A 17,326-nucleotide genomic window follows, 5' to 3' on the forward strand; every position below is an offset into this window, starting at 1 on the left:
TGGACCCTTGCAGCTGAGTGAGCAGGGCAGATCTGGTTGCACTGAAAAGAAGATAAATAAAGATAAGAGTTTCTGGATCATTGTGTGTTTTATCACGAAGCTATCTGTTTGCTTATGTTTTGCATATTTATGATTACGCACACTGGTTGTTACTGTTAAATGTTTGCTTAAAGACATTAAGTAATAGATCTGATCTATAATACCCATGATAATACTAAGAAACTAAGAAGTGTATCATCACCATGCTGCACAGAGGCTGGATAGCTGAGCAGAATAGAGCGAGTGTGCAGATCGATTCATGACCTTTCCAGGCCTCATCAAGACATCCCTAGGGTGTGGAAACCTGGTTCCAGCACCCTTCCCTACTACCTTGGGTGAGACTTTAGTCCGCACTGCACAGATTGTTGCCGAAAGGGCTAGTAGTGCGGGATTTGTTTAGTTAAAACACTTTCGAACCTCGGTCAGGCCCCAACAAGCCAATATTAATGTACATAACTGAAATCCTAAATCTAACATTATTAAAAGTTTTATTTCTTCAAGGGACACCTGTAATCCTCTATCACTTACATGTCATGACCCTTTGTACCTTGATCCACTTGATCAATCTGCTCAACCAACGAGTTCTTTAGATACTTTTGGTTTTCTATTTGTTGGTCCAAATTGTAATCAAGTACAAGGTGGCCACATTTCACAGCTAGAGGAATGCAAAGGTGAAGATTATTTTAATCTCTATTTCCTATTCCAAATTCCTCTATGTCAAGATGTTGTTTCTTCATTTTGTAATCTCAACAACCAGTCAAATGAAAGAAAAGCTCTTAACAAGGAGAAAACCTTGGGAAGTCATCATTTTAATGACCATGATCCCATTGATGAATTCTCAGGTATATCGACCAATCCTTTGATTCCTTAAGAATATATTCTTATAAGAACTTGTTGACAATTAGGGGATGCCCTTAATGTGAGGTCCCAATTCAACCTCACGCCATTTGGTGTAGGAGTCCCATCCGGTTGCATGATCTGGGCACCATTGCAAATGTTTCAAATATGTGCCTTGGTTACAACACATACAAAAGGGATCCCAAACACCTCTTTGGTGTAGCAAGTATGTAAGCTATGCATGACACCAAATGTAAGATTAAAATGGAAATTCCATGCCTAGTAAACGGCAATGAGCCCCTGGTTATGGAAGTAATAGTATTATCATAAGGGCCCGACCCAGGTTTAGAAGTGATTTAGCCAAACAAATCCTGAAACTACCAACCCTTTCGGCAATAGTCTGTGGAGCGCGGACTGAGGTCTCACCTGAGGTAGTATGGGAGGGTGCTGGAACCAGGTTTCCACACCCTAGGGATGTCTTGATGAGGTTTGGGAAGTTCACGAACCGATCCTGCGCGTTTGCGCTGCTTCGCGCAACTGCTTGACCTTCGTGTTGCTCTGATACTGAGCGCGAAGAGGTGTTGTCTAGATCCCTTACCCTTACTATGTTATTATTATATATGTGACTTAATTCAGTAGTCTTATCAATCATTCAACATTCATAGCAGGTGCACGCAATCATAAAATGTAAAGAGATGCATAAAGATATAACTGAGTATAAACAAACAGATCTATGAGTAGATGCACAATATCCTAGAATCAATTGTATCTTTTATTAAACTTTTGTTTTGTTACAATCCTAACTTCGCCCTGTGCACTCAGCTGCAGGGGTCCACACACACAACTGCAGACTCTACTAGGCCTCTGTGCACACAGCTATAGAGCCTCTTCTTACTACCAACCATGACTCGGACTTACAGACTCAGAGCAAAAAACCCATAATACTTAAGATCAAAACTAGCAGTAACTGACTTCTACCCTTAGAGCCTCACTCTTTTTATACATTCCCATGGTCCGTGGACCATGGGTAGGCCAACAAATTCTATATTAGATTAAAATATTTTAGGATAGACTACCCTAGACTCTTGTGCTCCGTGCCCACATTTTGCGGGGTCTTTACACTACATTGAACAAAAACTGGGCTTTAAGCCGCAAAAATCTGCTATGTGGGGGTCTGTTGCCCAACATGCCCCCAACACAATCATCATGACTCATCCTGAGTCACTCGGCTAGCGTGGAAATCCTTGTGCGAAGTCCATCCAGCTATGCCAGTGGAGGTCTACAACTTATCATGCTGCTGTTGTCTGGATCTGCTCCATTTCTGCTTCAGAATCATCTGCGTTGGACTTGATTCTCTACTTTGATGTCGGCTTCTAGTACCTGTTTTTATAGTCCTGCACCTCTGTCCAGCTCCTCAGGTCACGAAGACTATGCTTTGGGTAGTTAGTCAGACAACCGGCCCACCCGTGTAGGGCTTCAGGCGACTACCATTTACTCTTCCTAGGAAAGGCTCTCCATTCAGTTTAATGAGTTGGACCGCGCCTCTATCTGTGACCTCCTTTACCACATATCGTCCCAATCAATGCATTCAGAATTTTCCATGGAATTTTTCAAACTTGTTGTCATATAGCAACACTGAATCGTTTACCTTGAATGTGCATAACTTGATATGGCGATCGTGCCAAGCTTTCTCGTGTTGTTTCTATACCTACTGATGGAATCCCACTAGAAACCATTCTTCCTCAAGTTCTTCCAATTGCACGAGTGTCTCTTCCAAGGCTTTGCGGTCTGCCATGCCTGTCATTGCTGCGATCCACAAACTCGGTACAATGTATTCCATTGGCATGACTACTTCTGAGCCATAGACTAACCTAAAAGGTGTTTGACTCGTCAATTTCTTACACGTGGTTCGGTATGACCATAATACGACAAGATGCACAAGTCCCGGTCGTTTCACTACACGTTACATACTTTGGTTAATGTAGTCTCTAGAATCTTGTTGAATGCTTCTACTGTCCTATTAGCTTGTAGATGGTACGACGTACTTTTCTGATGATACACCTAGAACTCCGTAGTGAGTGCGTTGATAGTTTCATTGAGGAAGTGCATTTTGCGATCACTCATTAAAATTTTTGAGCATCCAAACCATGTCAACACGTTGTCGAATAAAAACTTTGTAGCTGTGGCAGCTGTGCAGTCCTTAACCGGCTGGGCTTCCACCCATCTGGTTAGGTACTCCGTCGCGGTGATGATGTAGCATGCACTCATCTTCCCCTGAGGTTTGATTGGTCCCACAAAGTCTATCGCCCATTTTTCAAATGGCTGGAGTGTCATCTGTGGATTGAGTGGCATCTCATCCCTTCGTGATAGTTTTCCAGCTCATTGACATACGTCACAGGCCCGACAATATTCTTTTGAATCTTGATGTAGGGTTGGCCACCATAGCCCAGCACGAAGAATCTTCTGTGTCATTTCCCAGCCCGTATCGTGTCCTCCTGCAACCCCCCCATGTGCTTCTGCAAGGATCTGTCCTCGTTCAAATTCAGGTACATATCGTCGTAATATCTCATCATTTCCCATTTTGTAGAGGTGCCCTGTGATGACATAAAAGTTTGCCACGCGTATCACCAATTCCTTCTTCTGTTGGACTGAATATTTCGGTGGCGTAGTCCCTGTGGTTAAAGAATGGATAATTTCTTCAAAGTGGCTATCCACTACATGCATTGCATAGAGCTATGCATCAAGTAGTCCTTCTTCCAAATTTTTTGGTTCCTTGTCGGTCTCAATTTGTGATAGGTGATCTGGTCCTGCATTTAGGTGTCCTGGCTCTATGATGAATTTGAATTCATATTCCTGAAACAATAACAACCATCTGCATATGCGCCCCCCCAAGATAGGCTTGTTCACCAAGTATTTCAACGCGGAATGATCGGTAGACATCTTGAAGTGCCCACCAAGTAGATAGTGGCGGTATTTCTGGAGTGCATATACCATTACCAATCCTTCGTTCTCAGTATTAGAATAACTCTTTTCGGCTTTGGATAGCTGTCGAATTGCGAACACGATTCGGTGATCCATGACTTCCGTGCCTTCCTGCGTAAGTATAGCACCCAGCATGATACACGACGTATCAACATGTACATGAAATTCGATGTCCCATTTTGGGAAGACCAAAATGGGAGCGGATACCATCTTTTCCTTAAGAAAATCCAAACTTTTCTTACAATCATCGTTCCAACAATATGTAGCCTCCTTTTTCAACAACTGTTCCATTGGTGCCATAATTTGTGCATAGCTCTTAATAAACATTCAATAGTAACCAGTGTGCCCCAATGTGGCGCGTAGTTTTTTGACACTTTGTGGCACTTCTGGATTGAGAATAACAACAATCTTCGTAGGGTCTGTTAGGATTCCAAGAAACTCTCCTAGGTTGTAGCTCGAAGATGCCTGGTAACATATAAATTCAACTATTGTTGTAGGTTAGATGGAAGGAATGATGGTTTGTTCAAGCAAGATAACCACTTCTACTTTGTTTCACTCCAGACATGCATGAACACCCCCAGACTACAAGGCTTTAGACCACCAAATGCTCACAGTTTAGATATTGGATGAATATGGAGAATACTAACCACACCAACAAATAGACAAGACCATGTGATGGCTAGCTGCAACTAGTAAAGAAATCTATAAATCTATTCTACTAATGCACAGATAGGATGACAACTCTCTGGCATCAGATAGAAAGAAACCTGAGTGACCTATTCAATGATGCATTTAACAATCTAACACAGATAAGATGACAGTTATCTAGTGCTAAACCTCAAAAGATCAAGAACACAACATATCAGGCACAAGCTTAGAACAGAGGAAAATGGAAAGTGAGCAGTTAACAGCAAAAGAACCTTGTATTAGCTGAAAATGAAGACAAGACGCTACAAGTGCCAAAATATCTACAGTCTCAAGAAGTTGAAAATTACATCAAAATGCCAACCAGGGAAAATTTTAAGAACCCCCCCTAAATTTATAAATATAATAAATGGCGAATCTCCATGGTATATAGGAAAAATGGAAGGCGATTTTATCAATAATATAATATGTATATATAATTTTTTGGCGAATCTCTCACCAGGCATGGCGAATATTTTACTCAATTATAAAATCTTGTAAGATCTTGGCGAGTCTTTCACTAAAAAATAAAACTTTGTAAAGTCCTAGTGAATCTTAGCATAGGCTACATGCTGGTTTAATTCCCCCATTTAAATAGGCTACATTCCAGGTGAATACCATGGGTCAATACCATGTGCCATTTTGGTGAATACCATGGGTCAATACCATGTGCCATTTTTATTTTTATTAATTCTAATATTAGGGTTAATAATGGTTTTTTGCATGGTATTAATAACAATCTAGTCCATGGTATTTGTCCCATAGTATTTTGGCCATAGGTTTCACCTAAATATAACCCATTTTTTGAGTGTTCGTAAATATAAGGTGACTTATGGAGTAAATATAAAAAAATGTTTTATTTGTTTACCATACCTCTCGTTTATTTATATTTTTATTAATTTACCATACCTCTTTTACAAATATGGTATTTGGCCCATAGGATTCACTTAAATAAAACCTCTTTCTTGAGCCTTCATAAATAGAACGAGGGTTATGGACTAAATATAAAAAGAGGTTTTATTTATTTACGATACATCTAGTTTATTTATATTTTTATTTATTTACCATACCTTTTGAGTAAGTATAAAAAGACGTTTTATTTATTTACCATACCTCCACTTTACTTATATTTTTATTTGTTTACACCCTTACATGTATATAAGGTGACTTAAGGAGTAAATATAAAAAATGTTTTATTTATTTACCATACCTCTCATTTATTTATATTTTTATTAATTTACCATACCTCTTTTATAAATATGGTATTTGGCCCATAGGATTCACTTAAATAAAACCTATTCTTGAAAATGGGCCAATGGAAGGTTGTAAGTCCTAATTTCAAGGGCTAAATTTACCTTTTTTACCCTCTCCCTTAAAATAAGGTGGGCTATTTGAGGTGATTTGTAAAAATGTACTATGATACAAAATATTCGCCCACTAAAAATTTAAAACCCCTTAATTTTGCCAAAGGGCGAACATTCGCCCCTAAAATTATCCTTGATGCCAACCACCAACCCTGGTCACATCTTGTTTCTGGGTATTTATTGATTTACATTACAAGGGCCCTTGGCCATTTAGGTGTGGAGGGGTCATAACTGACCACCAACTACATTTAACTAAATGGTGGAGTCTCTGACTATGTTTTCTTACTTCAGTGGATGAATTTGATCCTTTCAGGTGTTGTGCTATCCTCTTAGGCAGTTGGAGAGCTCATACCAGTGGGGTTCCATAACTGATGAATGCGGTTACAGGATCGTGCTCTATCCTTTTTTTCCTTGGCCATACTGGTTGTTAAACATGGTTGTTGGGATCTGTCAGTGACTAGTACTGTTAAGCTGATCATCTTCCTTCTTGGGTAAGCGGAGTGGTCAGAGGACGTGGAGTGCATGGGTGAATAGATGGTCAAGATGAGAGGAAAGGATAACCGTCAGATCGAGGAAATAGATGGCAGAGATGGCTCGATGGAGTCTGTCGGTCGAGGTGGGCATGGGGTGAACTTGGGCCGTCAAATCTTCAGCGGAAAAATTGAATAGTAATCGGGCTATGGAGCTGCGTGGTTTTTTAATGCGCGAGAGATTTGGTTGAGCGGTAATGGTATTGATTGCACCACTTTTGGGTCCTAAGAGATAAAAGGATGGGGTCACGTGATGCCATTTAGCGATTGACACATAGCGGTGGATGAGAGAGAAAAACCACTCATATTACGCACTAACGTTCGATCAAATTGCAGGCGCGATGAAAGCGAATGCTGTCGTATCTTCCTGGAAATGATTGGACGATTGGGAATGAGAGAGCGGGTCACTTTATCGGAGGTGACGGGAGCCATTGGATCGGTGGGGTAATCAACGGTGGAGATGAGGCGAGGGATTTATAAAGGCGCAAAGTCATATGGTTGAGGTTTTATGACAAGTTTAGGCTTTGCGCTCGGGGCTTAAAGGCAAAGGGGCTATTTTACTGGGTTTAGGAAGAAAATAGGGTAACAGAGGTGGTGGAGAATAAGTGGGGTGGAGGAAAAAGTAGAAGGTGACCATTGTGATCTCCTTTGAAGATTCCACCAAACGAAACAAGCCCTTTTCTGACCTTTAGAAAATCAACGTTAAACAATAGAGCTAATACTAGCTCCTTCTGGAGATGAGATCCTCCCTGTGAGGTCTCAAGAACTGTAGACCACTACCTTTCGTACAAAACAAGATCAGTAATAATCCCTAGTGTTCCATTGGGCATGGATTCTAATTAAGTCTAAACTAAAATTGTAAGAAGAACATATTTACAACATTAAGGCCTGAAGACCTTACACAACATAAATTTTCAAATATCACCCATTAATTGGGCCATAAAAAATTGCTTCCCCTTCCATACATTGTAGCTTGAAAGTGTTGTTCCCCTAGATCTGAGTGATAATAAAAGGTCTAGTCCATAGAGCATCGAACTTCCCATGGTTGCCTTTCTTCTGCTTCAGTGCATCCCACTTAAGAACCAGGTCTTCAACTTGAAAACTGTCTATCTTTTCCTTTCTATCAAAGGCTTCCTTGATTCTCTTTTGATGAGCTACAGCCTTTTCAACCAATTTATCTCTAATCTGATGTAATTTTTCCAAGTCACTGATCCTTTTTGCCATGTCATTTTCCTCATTCTGCTCTTCCTGCAAGAACTTAGCCACAGGGAGGGTTAACTAGATGAGAAATACAACCTCAATGCCATATACCAGCTTGAATGGAGAATTCCCTGTGGATTTCTTGGTGGTGACCTTGTCATCCCACAATGCATACTTCAGCTTGGAATCCCAGTTCATTATCTTCCAGTAGCTTTTTGATTATCCTTATCAAGCTCTTGTTGGAAGATTCTACTAGACCATTGCCTTGAGGGTAATATGAGGTGGAATGAACTAGCTTAATGCCCATTGAGTCACACATGTCCACCAACTCTTTTGCTTTGAAGGCTGCTGCATTTTTTGTAACAAATTTGTGTGGACAACCAAACCTGGTGAAAATATTCTCTGTGAAGAACTTCATAACCACTTGGTGATCAACTTTCCTAGTAGGGATGGCTTCAATTCACTTAGTGAAGTAGTTAGTGGCTACTAGGATCCATCTGTGCTAGCCACTGGAATGTGGATTAAGTTCCCCTATGAAATCCAAGCCCCATTGCTAGAAAGGGCCATTAGCATGTATTGGTTTCAAGGGCAATGACATCAATTGCTATTTTCCTTCAAACCTCTGGCACCTGTCACAAGATTTTACAAATGCAAAGACATCAGAAAACAACGTGGGCCAATAATACCCAGCTCTGATAATTTTGTGGGTTGTGGTTTTCCAATAGTGATGTCCTCCACAGATGCTGGAATGGAACTAATGCATGACCTCCATGGATTGTTCTTTGTCCAGACACCTTAAAAGGACCCCAAATGGATCTCTCCAGTACAAAAAGTCTTCATGAATACAATACTTGGCTTCTTTGAGCTTAATAGTTCTGGCTTGGCTTGAACTAAGGTCTAGAGGAACTTCTAGTTTCATCAAAAATTGAGCTATTGTCAAATACCATTCACAGGAAGCTATATTTTTAGGCAATGACTGGTCATGCCTTAGTTTAGTTGTTTCTTCTACCTATCCATCTTCTGAATTTGTGCTTATCAAATTCATGTTCAGCATGCTGCAATTTTCTTTAGCCATCAACTTGGTAAGGCCCTGACCTCTGACAAGCTTGGTGGGCTTTAATTTTATATTGAATTCAATCAACCTTGCAATCCATTTGGCCCTTCTTCCATCAACATCCGGCTGCACTAGGACATCCTTTACTGAAGTAGAGGGCGCATATGCAATTACCTTGGAATGCAGAATATATATTTTGAAAGCTTTTAAAGATTTGATAAGAGCATAAGCCTATTTTTCGATGATATCATACCTCAGTTCAACATCTCTTAAGGTTTTGCTAAAGAATTCCACTGGATGCTCTGAACCCTCATCATATTTTTGCAATAAAACTGTTGCAAGGATGTCACCTAAGGCAAATGAAAATATATGGAACTCCTTGCTATAGTCTGGGCTAATCAAAGTGGGAGCTTCCATAATAGCTCTTTTGATGGCTTCAAAAGATGTTCTTGCTGCATTAGTCCATTTGATCGCTGATCCCTTTTTCAGCATGGAGGTGATGTGTTTTACCAGTTCTGCAAAGTTAGGAATAAACCTCCTTACAAAATTTATTTTTCACAGAAAGGATTGGATGTCCTTTTTTGATCTTGGTACAGACAAGGCCTGTATTTCTCTCACTCTTTTTAGGTCGATTTTGACACCCGCAGCAGAAGCAATGTGTCCTAAAATCTTGTCCTCTTCTAGAGAAAACTGTGATTTCTTAGGATTCACTGATATCCCAAACCTTATGCACTTTACAAACACTTTCTTTAAATGCTACAAATGGTATTGATTGCTGCTGGAGTGTACTGTTATATCATCTAGGTAGACAAGGACAAACTTATCCTTCTCTCATACAAATGCTATATCCATAGCTCTCTGAAAGGTAGCTCCAGCATTCATCAGTCCAAAGGGAATTTTAGAGTACATAAAAGTGCCCCAAGGAGTGGTGAATGCAGTCTTTTCTTGGTCATCTAGATGTACAACAACTTGGTTATACCCTGAAAATCCATCCAGGGAGGACATCACTTTGGCTCTTGAGACTTTTTGCAGCAAATGCTCCATCTTTGGCATGGGATAATTATCTTTCTTAGAGAATTTGTTCAGATTCCTGAAATCAACACACAGCCAGATTTCTCTACTTTTCTTCTTCACCACTACCAAGTTGGCTACCCACTTTGAATATCTCAGGGGAACTATGATTTTGGCAGCCAACAACTTCTTGATTTCTTTTTCAATCAAAGGGAGGAGCAAAGGATTTATGGGTCTCAACTTCTGCTTGAAAGGAATAGTGTCTTTCTCTAAGGGGATCTTATGGTGGATGATCTTTTTGTCATAAGTTTTGAGGTCAATGTATTCCCAAGCAAAGACATTAGCAAATTGCTTCATCAAGGTGCAATATTCAGAACTTTAGGCAGCAGAGAAATTAGTGGACAAATTTATATACTTTGGATGATTTGGACTCCCTATGTTATGCCTATGGACTACAAACTGATCTTCTTTTTGGGCAATTTTATGAGGCACATCATTATGGTCAAACAGCTTTTCTAAAGGTACTAACTCTTTAGGTATATGATTGCTAGGCAACTGAACAATGTTGCCTCAGCCAATTCCGTTCTTTAGCTGGGACTGAGGGCTTTCTTCCAAGGCTTCATTCTCTTGATCGATTTGCATTTCATAGAATTCATCAATGACTTGCATAAACCTATTTACTTCATCATCATCCTCAAAGACTTTCCAGTGCTGGACATTATCAGGCAAGGATGGTCTATATTTGATTTGGACTTCATAAACTAGTTTAAGAGGCAGGGGAGGGATGAACATACTAGCAGACATAGCAAGGGAGTCAGCAAGTTGATTTTTTACTCTAGGGATGTATGAGATACAAAAACTACTAAAAGAATCTTTGAGTCTCCATACCTCATCTCTGTATGCTTTCAACCTTGGGTGCCTTTCCTGGAATTTTTTGTTCACTTGCTGAATGATGAGATCAACATCTCCAAACACCTTTATGTCTTTGATCCCTCTGTTTTGGCAGTGTTTAAGCCCAATATCAGAGCCTTATACTCTGCTATATTGTTAGTGACCTGAAAAGTCAGCTTGAAAGATAGATGCATGCTTTCTTATTTTGGAGACACCAGCACCACTCCTGCTCCTACAATTTCCCTTGAGCATGCTCCATCAAAGAACATATCCCAAGCTTGTGTTCCTTCCTCTTCCATGATCTGGCATACTGTTTTCTTGAGTTGCATCGGGGCTTTATGGGATTCTTTAATTTGGAGAATACATGGCCTGAAGTCAGTGTCCACAGCATAAATGGGATGATTAGTGGGATTCTTCTCATCACTGATGATATAGGCCAGCTGGGCTTCCCTATATAGTCTTTTTCTTTCTCCTCCAAAAATGGGGACAGTGGCATAAGATAAGTCATTTTGTAATGTCCCACCCAATCTCTTAATCCGCCCCCTGGACAGCAGCATACCAAACTTAGGGGGAACATCTGCTACCACGATATCCATCATCATGCTCTTCATGGGCAGCTGAGTTAAGGTGAGCCAAATCTTTTATTAACCCCAGACATTTTTCCTTTCCTGAATCAAAGGAGAACAAGTCATGATATGGTTGAGTGATATCAAGGCCTAACTCTTCCATGATGGCTTTGGGCATCAGATTATGGCTGGCACCAGTGTCCAATAGACAGTTGTGGAGGGTTTTATCATGAATAGTCAAGGAGACATAAAATGATGGAGAATTTTCATCTGCAGGTTCAATCATTGGGTTAAGCACGACTGTGGGTTTATCATCTTCAAGATTCACATAGTAAGTGGAGGCTTGTGTGGCTTTCAGCTCAAGGGCATCAAGGATAGGCTTCCTAAAGGCCTCACTCTTTACAAGTTCTACCAAAGGTATAGATATTTTTAGCTTCTGGACTTCTGATTCAAAATTGAAAGGGGAAGGGAACTTGTCAAGGCCTCTTACCCCTTGAGTTGGTGTTTTGAGGGTGATGTGATCAGCTGCTGGCCTTTTCTGTTTGCTGACCTGCTGCTTTGTGGGGACAAAAACTCTTTGGGCGGGATTCTCCTTGACATTACTTGTTCTTTACCTCAGGTTGTATCTTTGCTGGTCTTTAGTCTGTATAACAACTTCTCTGTCCCACTCATGACTATTCTGGTCTTGGATTAATGATTCTTCGTAGGCAACTAATGTCAAAAAGGCAGCACTGCCTTTGTCTTCCTTGCAGTAAATCTCATCCTCTTCATCTAGCTGCTCTTCCTCCATGACTACATTCTGGAAAGGATTCTCCTTGACATTACTTGTTTTTTTTTTTTTTGAATTAGACTAATTCTATTAATCAAAAATATGGTACAAGATGATACAATCAAGAGAGACAGAAAACCGGCAACCGGAAATGATAGGACTATCAACCTCGGTTCCAGAGAAGGAGTGAAACAAGCAAGAAACTACAACATATGGATGGAAGAAAAAAGACTGACTTCTACCTAGAATGGGTAGATGCCTCAACATGAAGCTTTTTCCCTTTCCTTTTTCTGACTTTGACCCAACTATCCCAGGGTGAATGAGCCATAACAGCTTGAAGATTGGGGATCTCCACTGGGGGGCCCTCCTTTTCTGAATCAGAGGAGGAGGTCAAATGGACGTGTTTCTAGGCGATGACTGTATCGGAGAAATGCGTCGGACCATCGGTGGAAGGGACCACGGAATGAGGGGCTTGATCCAAATTTGTATCGCTACCTTCATCTTCAGAGCTAGAGGAATCAGAATCCATGACTGGAGGTGGAGAGCAAGGATCCCATCGTTTGGACTTGGGCTTGGAGAGGTTATCCTTATTCTTTTTTACCGGGAGAGAGGGGCAGGTGTTCTGCAGATGCCCTGATTGGTGGCAATGGCGGCAACGGAATGCAGTATTTTCGTAATCCAATGTCTGGGTCCAAACATAGTCGTTTATCTTGAGATTGATTTGTTCTGGAAGTCCTTTGCTCAAATCTAACTCCGCACATATTCTGGCATATGTGTAGAGACCTTTATGTTCCCACCAGAAATCTCCCATAATGAAATTGCCCAAGGTGTTTCCTATGGCTTCAAAGATAGCACCATGCCATAATTGGGTAGGTAAGTTTGGAAGCCTGATCCATACAGGTGTCTTGGTAATGACAACAATTGCTGGATCAAAATCTGGGAACCAATGAGTCAAGAAGAGCCCTGCAGTTCCCATGAACCAAGGGCCCTCTTCTAAAGCCTTTTCATAATGCTTTGGGTCATAAAATAGAACAATGAAGTATCCTTTTGAACAGAAACTGATCTTGCAATGATGAGTCCAGTTTGCATGGATCCATGCATAGAGATCCTGAGATCGCGGCCACAGTCCGTTAAATCTGCAAATGATGGCTCTTTCTGCAAATTCTTGGAGCAGGTTTGCAGGACCTTCATTGGTGATTTCAACAGAGGGAACTTCCTCTATCTTTTCAACCAAAAAAGGCTTAGGTTTAAGACCTACTGGGGGTTTGGGATTCTCAGAGTGTACTGCATCTTTGTAAGAGAAAGGAGGAGCAGAGGATGATTGTCCCGCTGCACCTCCTCTCAAACGAAGGGATAACACCAAAGAGTTGTTTCTGGTAATGCTGTAAGAAGAGAGGGGAAGAAGGTCTTCAAGTTGTTTACCTTGAAAGAGAAGTCTCTGAAGGCCTGAAGGGATCCCAATCCACCGATCTAGATCCAGCTTGAGATCCAACACCAAATCTGAAGAACTGACCCATTGCAGGATGGTTCTGCCTGAAGGTAGAGAAATTTGGATCTGAAAGGAGTCAAAGAAGTGCCCAGACATAGTGCCAGGGCTTCTTGTGCGTCTGAGAGCAGATCTGCCATGGCGATGATAGGGAGAGGATTTCTCAGGGAACTAGATCTTGAATTCACCATATCTAACCCTGAGATTCTACTTTGAGCCGATTGCTCACCTTTAGACAGCTTATGCAGGGATTGGGCTTCAGATCTGGCCAACATGGGGGTCGAACTTCAGTATGCGGGTCTAAATCGAAGAGACCAGGGCTCGATCTATGCAACATACCCTGGATCAACGCATAAGTTTCCCAATCGGAGCTCATCAACAGCCTCTCAAATAGGTAGAAAATAAGATCTGCATCGTAGAGGTGCCTGATCCATGAGCATTTATGAAGCAAAGCCGCCTCTTTTAATACAAGCAAGAGAATCTTAGTTATATTCGCCGCCTGTATAAACTCAATATGCAGCAAATCCAGCCAGATTTTCTCCTCTGTGTTTCTAATAAACCCTAACGGTAGCGAATAACCTAAAACCCTTACTCTCGTTGGCGTGAAGATGACCAGTGCAAATCCTCCGATATCAGTCTTCTGGCCTGTGGTATCATTGTGAGCTTGGCAGACATGGGTAAGGCGAAGAGCCATTGCTGTTGCAGGGATCGAAACCAGATCCAAAAATCTCCCGAAAATGTAACATTCCTTGACATTACTTGTTATTGACCTCAGGTTGTATCTTTGCTGGTCTTCAGTCTATAAAATAGCTTCTCTATCCCACTCTTGACTATTCTAGTCCTGGAGTAATGATTATTCATAGGCAGCTAATGTCAAAAAGGCAGCACTACCTTTGTCTCCCATGCAGTAAATCTCATCCTCTTCATCTAGCTGTTCTTCCTCCATGACTACGTTCTAGAAAGGATCCTTAACTCTCTGTTCTTCACTGGCTTCTTTGCCCCTCTGAATGACCTGCAATTGCTCATTTGCTCTTCTGAATGGATTTGGATTTCTAGGAGCAAATGTATTAGGAAGCCTTGCTTTCCCAGCATTCTGCTCAATCTTCAGTTTGGATATTTCAGCAGCGAATGACTCTATCATTTTAGTCATATTATCTATTTTAGGCTCTGAAAATGAAGAAGAGGAGGAAGCCTCACTTCTCTGCCTCCTTCTATGAGCATGTCCTTTGAGTTTTTCTGCAGCCATGATATTGGATTCCACCTCTAAGGTTGCATCTTGCATTTCAACTAGAGTAGCACATCTTATTTCTCTTAATAGCAGGCAGAAATTAGAGTCAAATGCATTAGCATAGGTGAGTTTGGCAGAGGTGGGGGGAGGCTTTAATTTAGCTTGTATCTTGCTATACATATGATTGAATCTTTTATTAAAATCAGACAATGATTCCCCATTTTCCCTCTTGAGGTTGCCAAACTCAGTATGGTAATATAACAGGCCTTTCTTATCTCCCCAATGATTTAAAAACACATCATCTAATGGTTTAATGTCTACTATAGACCTAGGGGTCAACTCTCTGAACCACTTTCTAGCCTCTCCATTAAGGCTTTGGACAAATAATCTCATCCACACATCATCCTCACTGATATCTAGGTTATCAGCATAGCTATAAAAAGACTCAAGGTGCTCTTCAGCTGTTACTCCCTCTGTACTAGTGAACTTAGGTGTTATGAAACCAGCTCACAAAAAGATAGAAAAGAGAGATCCATGCCTTAGAATTCAGCCTCTTCGAGGGGGAAACCTCCTTTACATTACATAAATGAACAATTCTTGGATGATACAAATGACAAAACCTCCTTTCTATATATAGGAGTCTAAGGAGTCACAATATAATCCAGCCGACCTAACAATAATAATATAAAGCCACAAAAATAACAATAGAGGGATTCTATGGGGCACAGAAATAACAATATGGGGGTAATAGGGGCACAACAATATAAATAAGGGGTATAACTACAATAGTAATGGGGTAATCACTAGTATTATAGGGACCCAACATGCCCCTCTCCTTCAAAAAAGTGTTGTCCTCAACGCTTGAGTAGTTCTGGATACTTCTGCATAAAATTCTCATCCTCCCATGTGGAATCTTCAGCGGATAAGTTCTTCCACTTGATAAGATACTCTGAAATTGATCGATTTCGTAGCTGTCGAGTTCTTGTTTCTGTGACTGCTTCCGGTTCCAATATAATTTTTCCTTCCTCGTCAAGTTCTGGCAATATTGTTTGAATTGGGAGCTTGTCACCTATAACCTTCTTTAAACATGAAACATGGAAAACTGGGTGCAATCGAGAAGCTGCAGGAAGCTCCAATTTGTATGCCATAGTACCAATCTTTTGCAACACCTTGTACGGACCATAATACTTTGGTGATAATTTATTATCCTTCTTAGCTTGCTTTAGGGACATTTGCTTATATGGTTGTAGCCGTAGGAATACCCAATCACCTACATCAAAACTTCTTTCACTGCGATGTTGATCTGCCTGTTGTTTCATTCTATTTTGTGCCAACACGAGGTTATCCTTTAAGAGTTGGAGGACTTGTTGTTGATGTTCGATGTGATGTTCCACTGCCTGAACCTTAGAATTTTCTCTTAAATATGATGTGATGGATGGTGGTTGATACCCATAAAGTGCCATAAATGGGGTCATTTTTGTTGCTGTATGGAAGGAAGTGTTATACCACCATTCAGCCAGAGGCAACCATTTGACCCATTGTGTCTGTTTATCAGATACAAAGCAACGAAGATATCCTTCCAAACATTTGTTTACTATCTCAGTTTTCCCATCAGATTGAGGATGATAAGATGAGCTATGAGCTAACTGAGTACCAAGACAAGAAAATAATTCTGTCCAAAAATTTCCAGTGAAAATGGGATCTCTGTCACTTACAATAATCTTTGGGTTTCCATGTAGCTTTTGAATTGTTTCCATAAATGCAGTAGAAACTGTACTGGCTTTAAATGGATGTGATAATGCACAAAAGTGTGCATACTTGGTAAGTCTGTCAACTACCACCATGATGACACTCTTTCCCTCAGACTTGGGTAAACCTGTGATAAAATCCATTGAAACCTCCTCCCAACGTTGGCTTGGAATGGATAAAGGTTGTAATAGACCTGGTGTCTTAATTGTTTCAACTTTATTTTGCTGGCAAACCAAACATTCCGCCACAAACTTTTGAATATCTGATTTAAGGCCATCCCAAAAAAATTCCTTCTTAACCCTGTGGTAAGTTTTTAAAAATCCTGAGTGCCCTCCTAAGGGAGAAGTGTGCAATTCCATAAGAATCTTTTGTTTTAGCTGGGAATTCTTACAGAGGTATAAGCGATCTTTGTACCATAACGAATCATTTTTCCAGCTAAATGTATCAGAAGTACTGGAATCTTGTTGTAGCTTTCGAATAAGTGCCCACACTTCTTCGTCATTCTTCCATTCCTCCCTTGCTTCGTTTATCCAATCTGGTTGGATAATAGAAATGGCACACAACAATGCTTCCACATCCTCATCCTTTCTTGAGAGTGCATCTGCCACCACATTTTGCTTCCCTTTTTTGTAGATGATTTCAAAGTCATAACCCAACATCTTTGTGACCCACTTTTGTTGCTCTTCAGAGGATAATCTTTGTTCTAAAAAGTATTTAAGGCTATCATGATCCGTTTTTACCTTGAAGTGTCTTCCCATTAGGTAGGGTCGCCATTTCTTAAGTGCATGGAGTATTGCCAACATTTCCTTCTCATAAATAGCTTTGCTTAAAAACTTTCCCTTGATTGGACGACTTTCAAAAGCAATGGGTCTTTCATCTTGCATTAGAACAGCACCAATTCCATTTCCTGAAGCATCACATTCCACAATAAAGGTT

The sequence above is a fragment of the Pinus tabuliformis genome, chromosome 2_2 (assembly GCF_031772625.1).
Source record: "Pinus tabuliformis cultivar Carrire ecotype Pingquan chromosome 2_2, CPIR1, whole genome shotgun sequence".
NCBI classification, from domain to species: Eukaryota; Viridiplantae; Streptophyta; class Pinopsida; order Pinales; family Pinaceae; genus Pinus; species Pinus tabuliformis.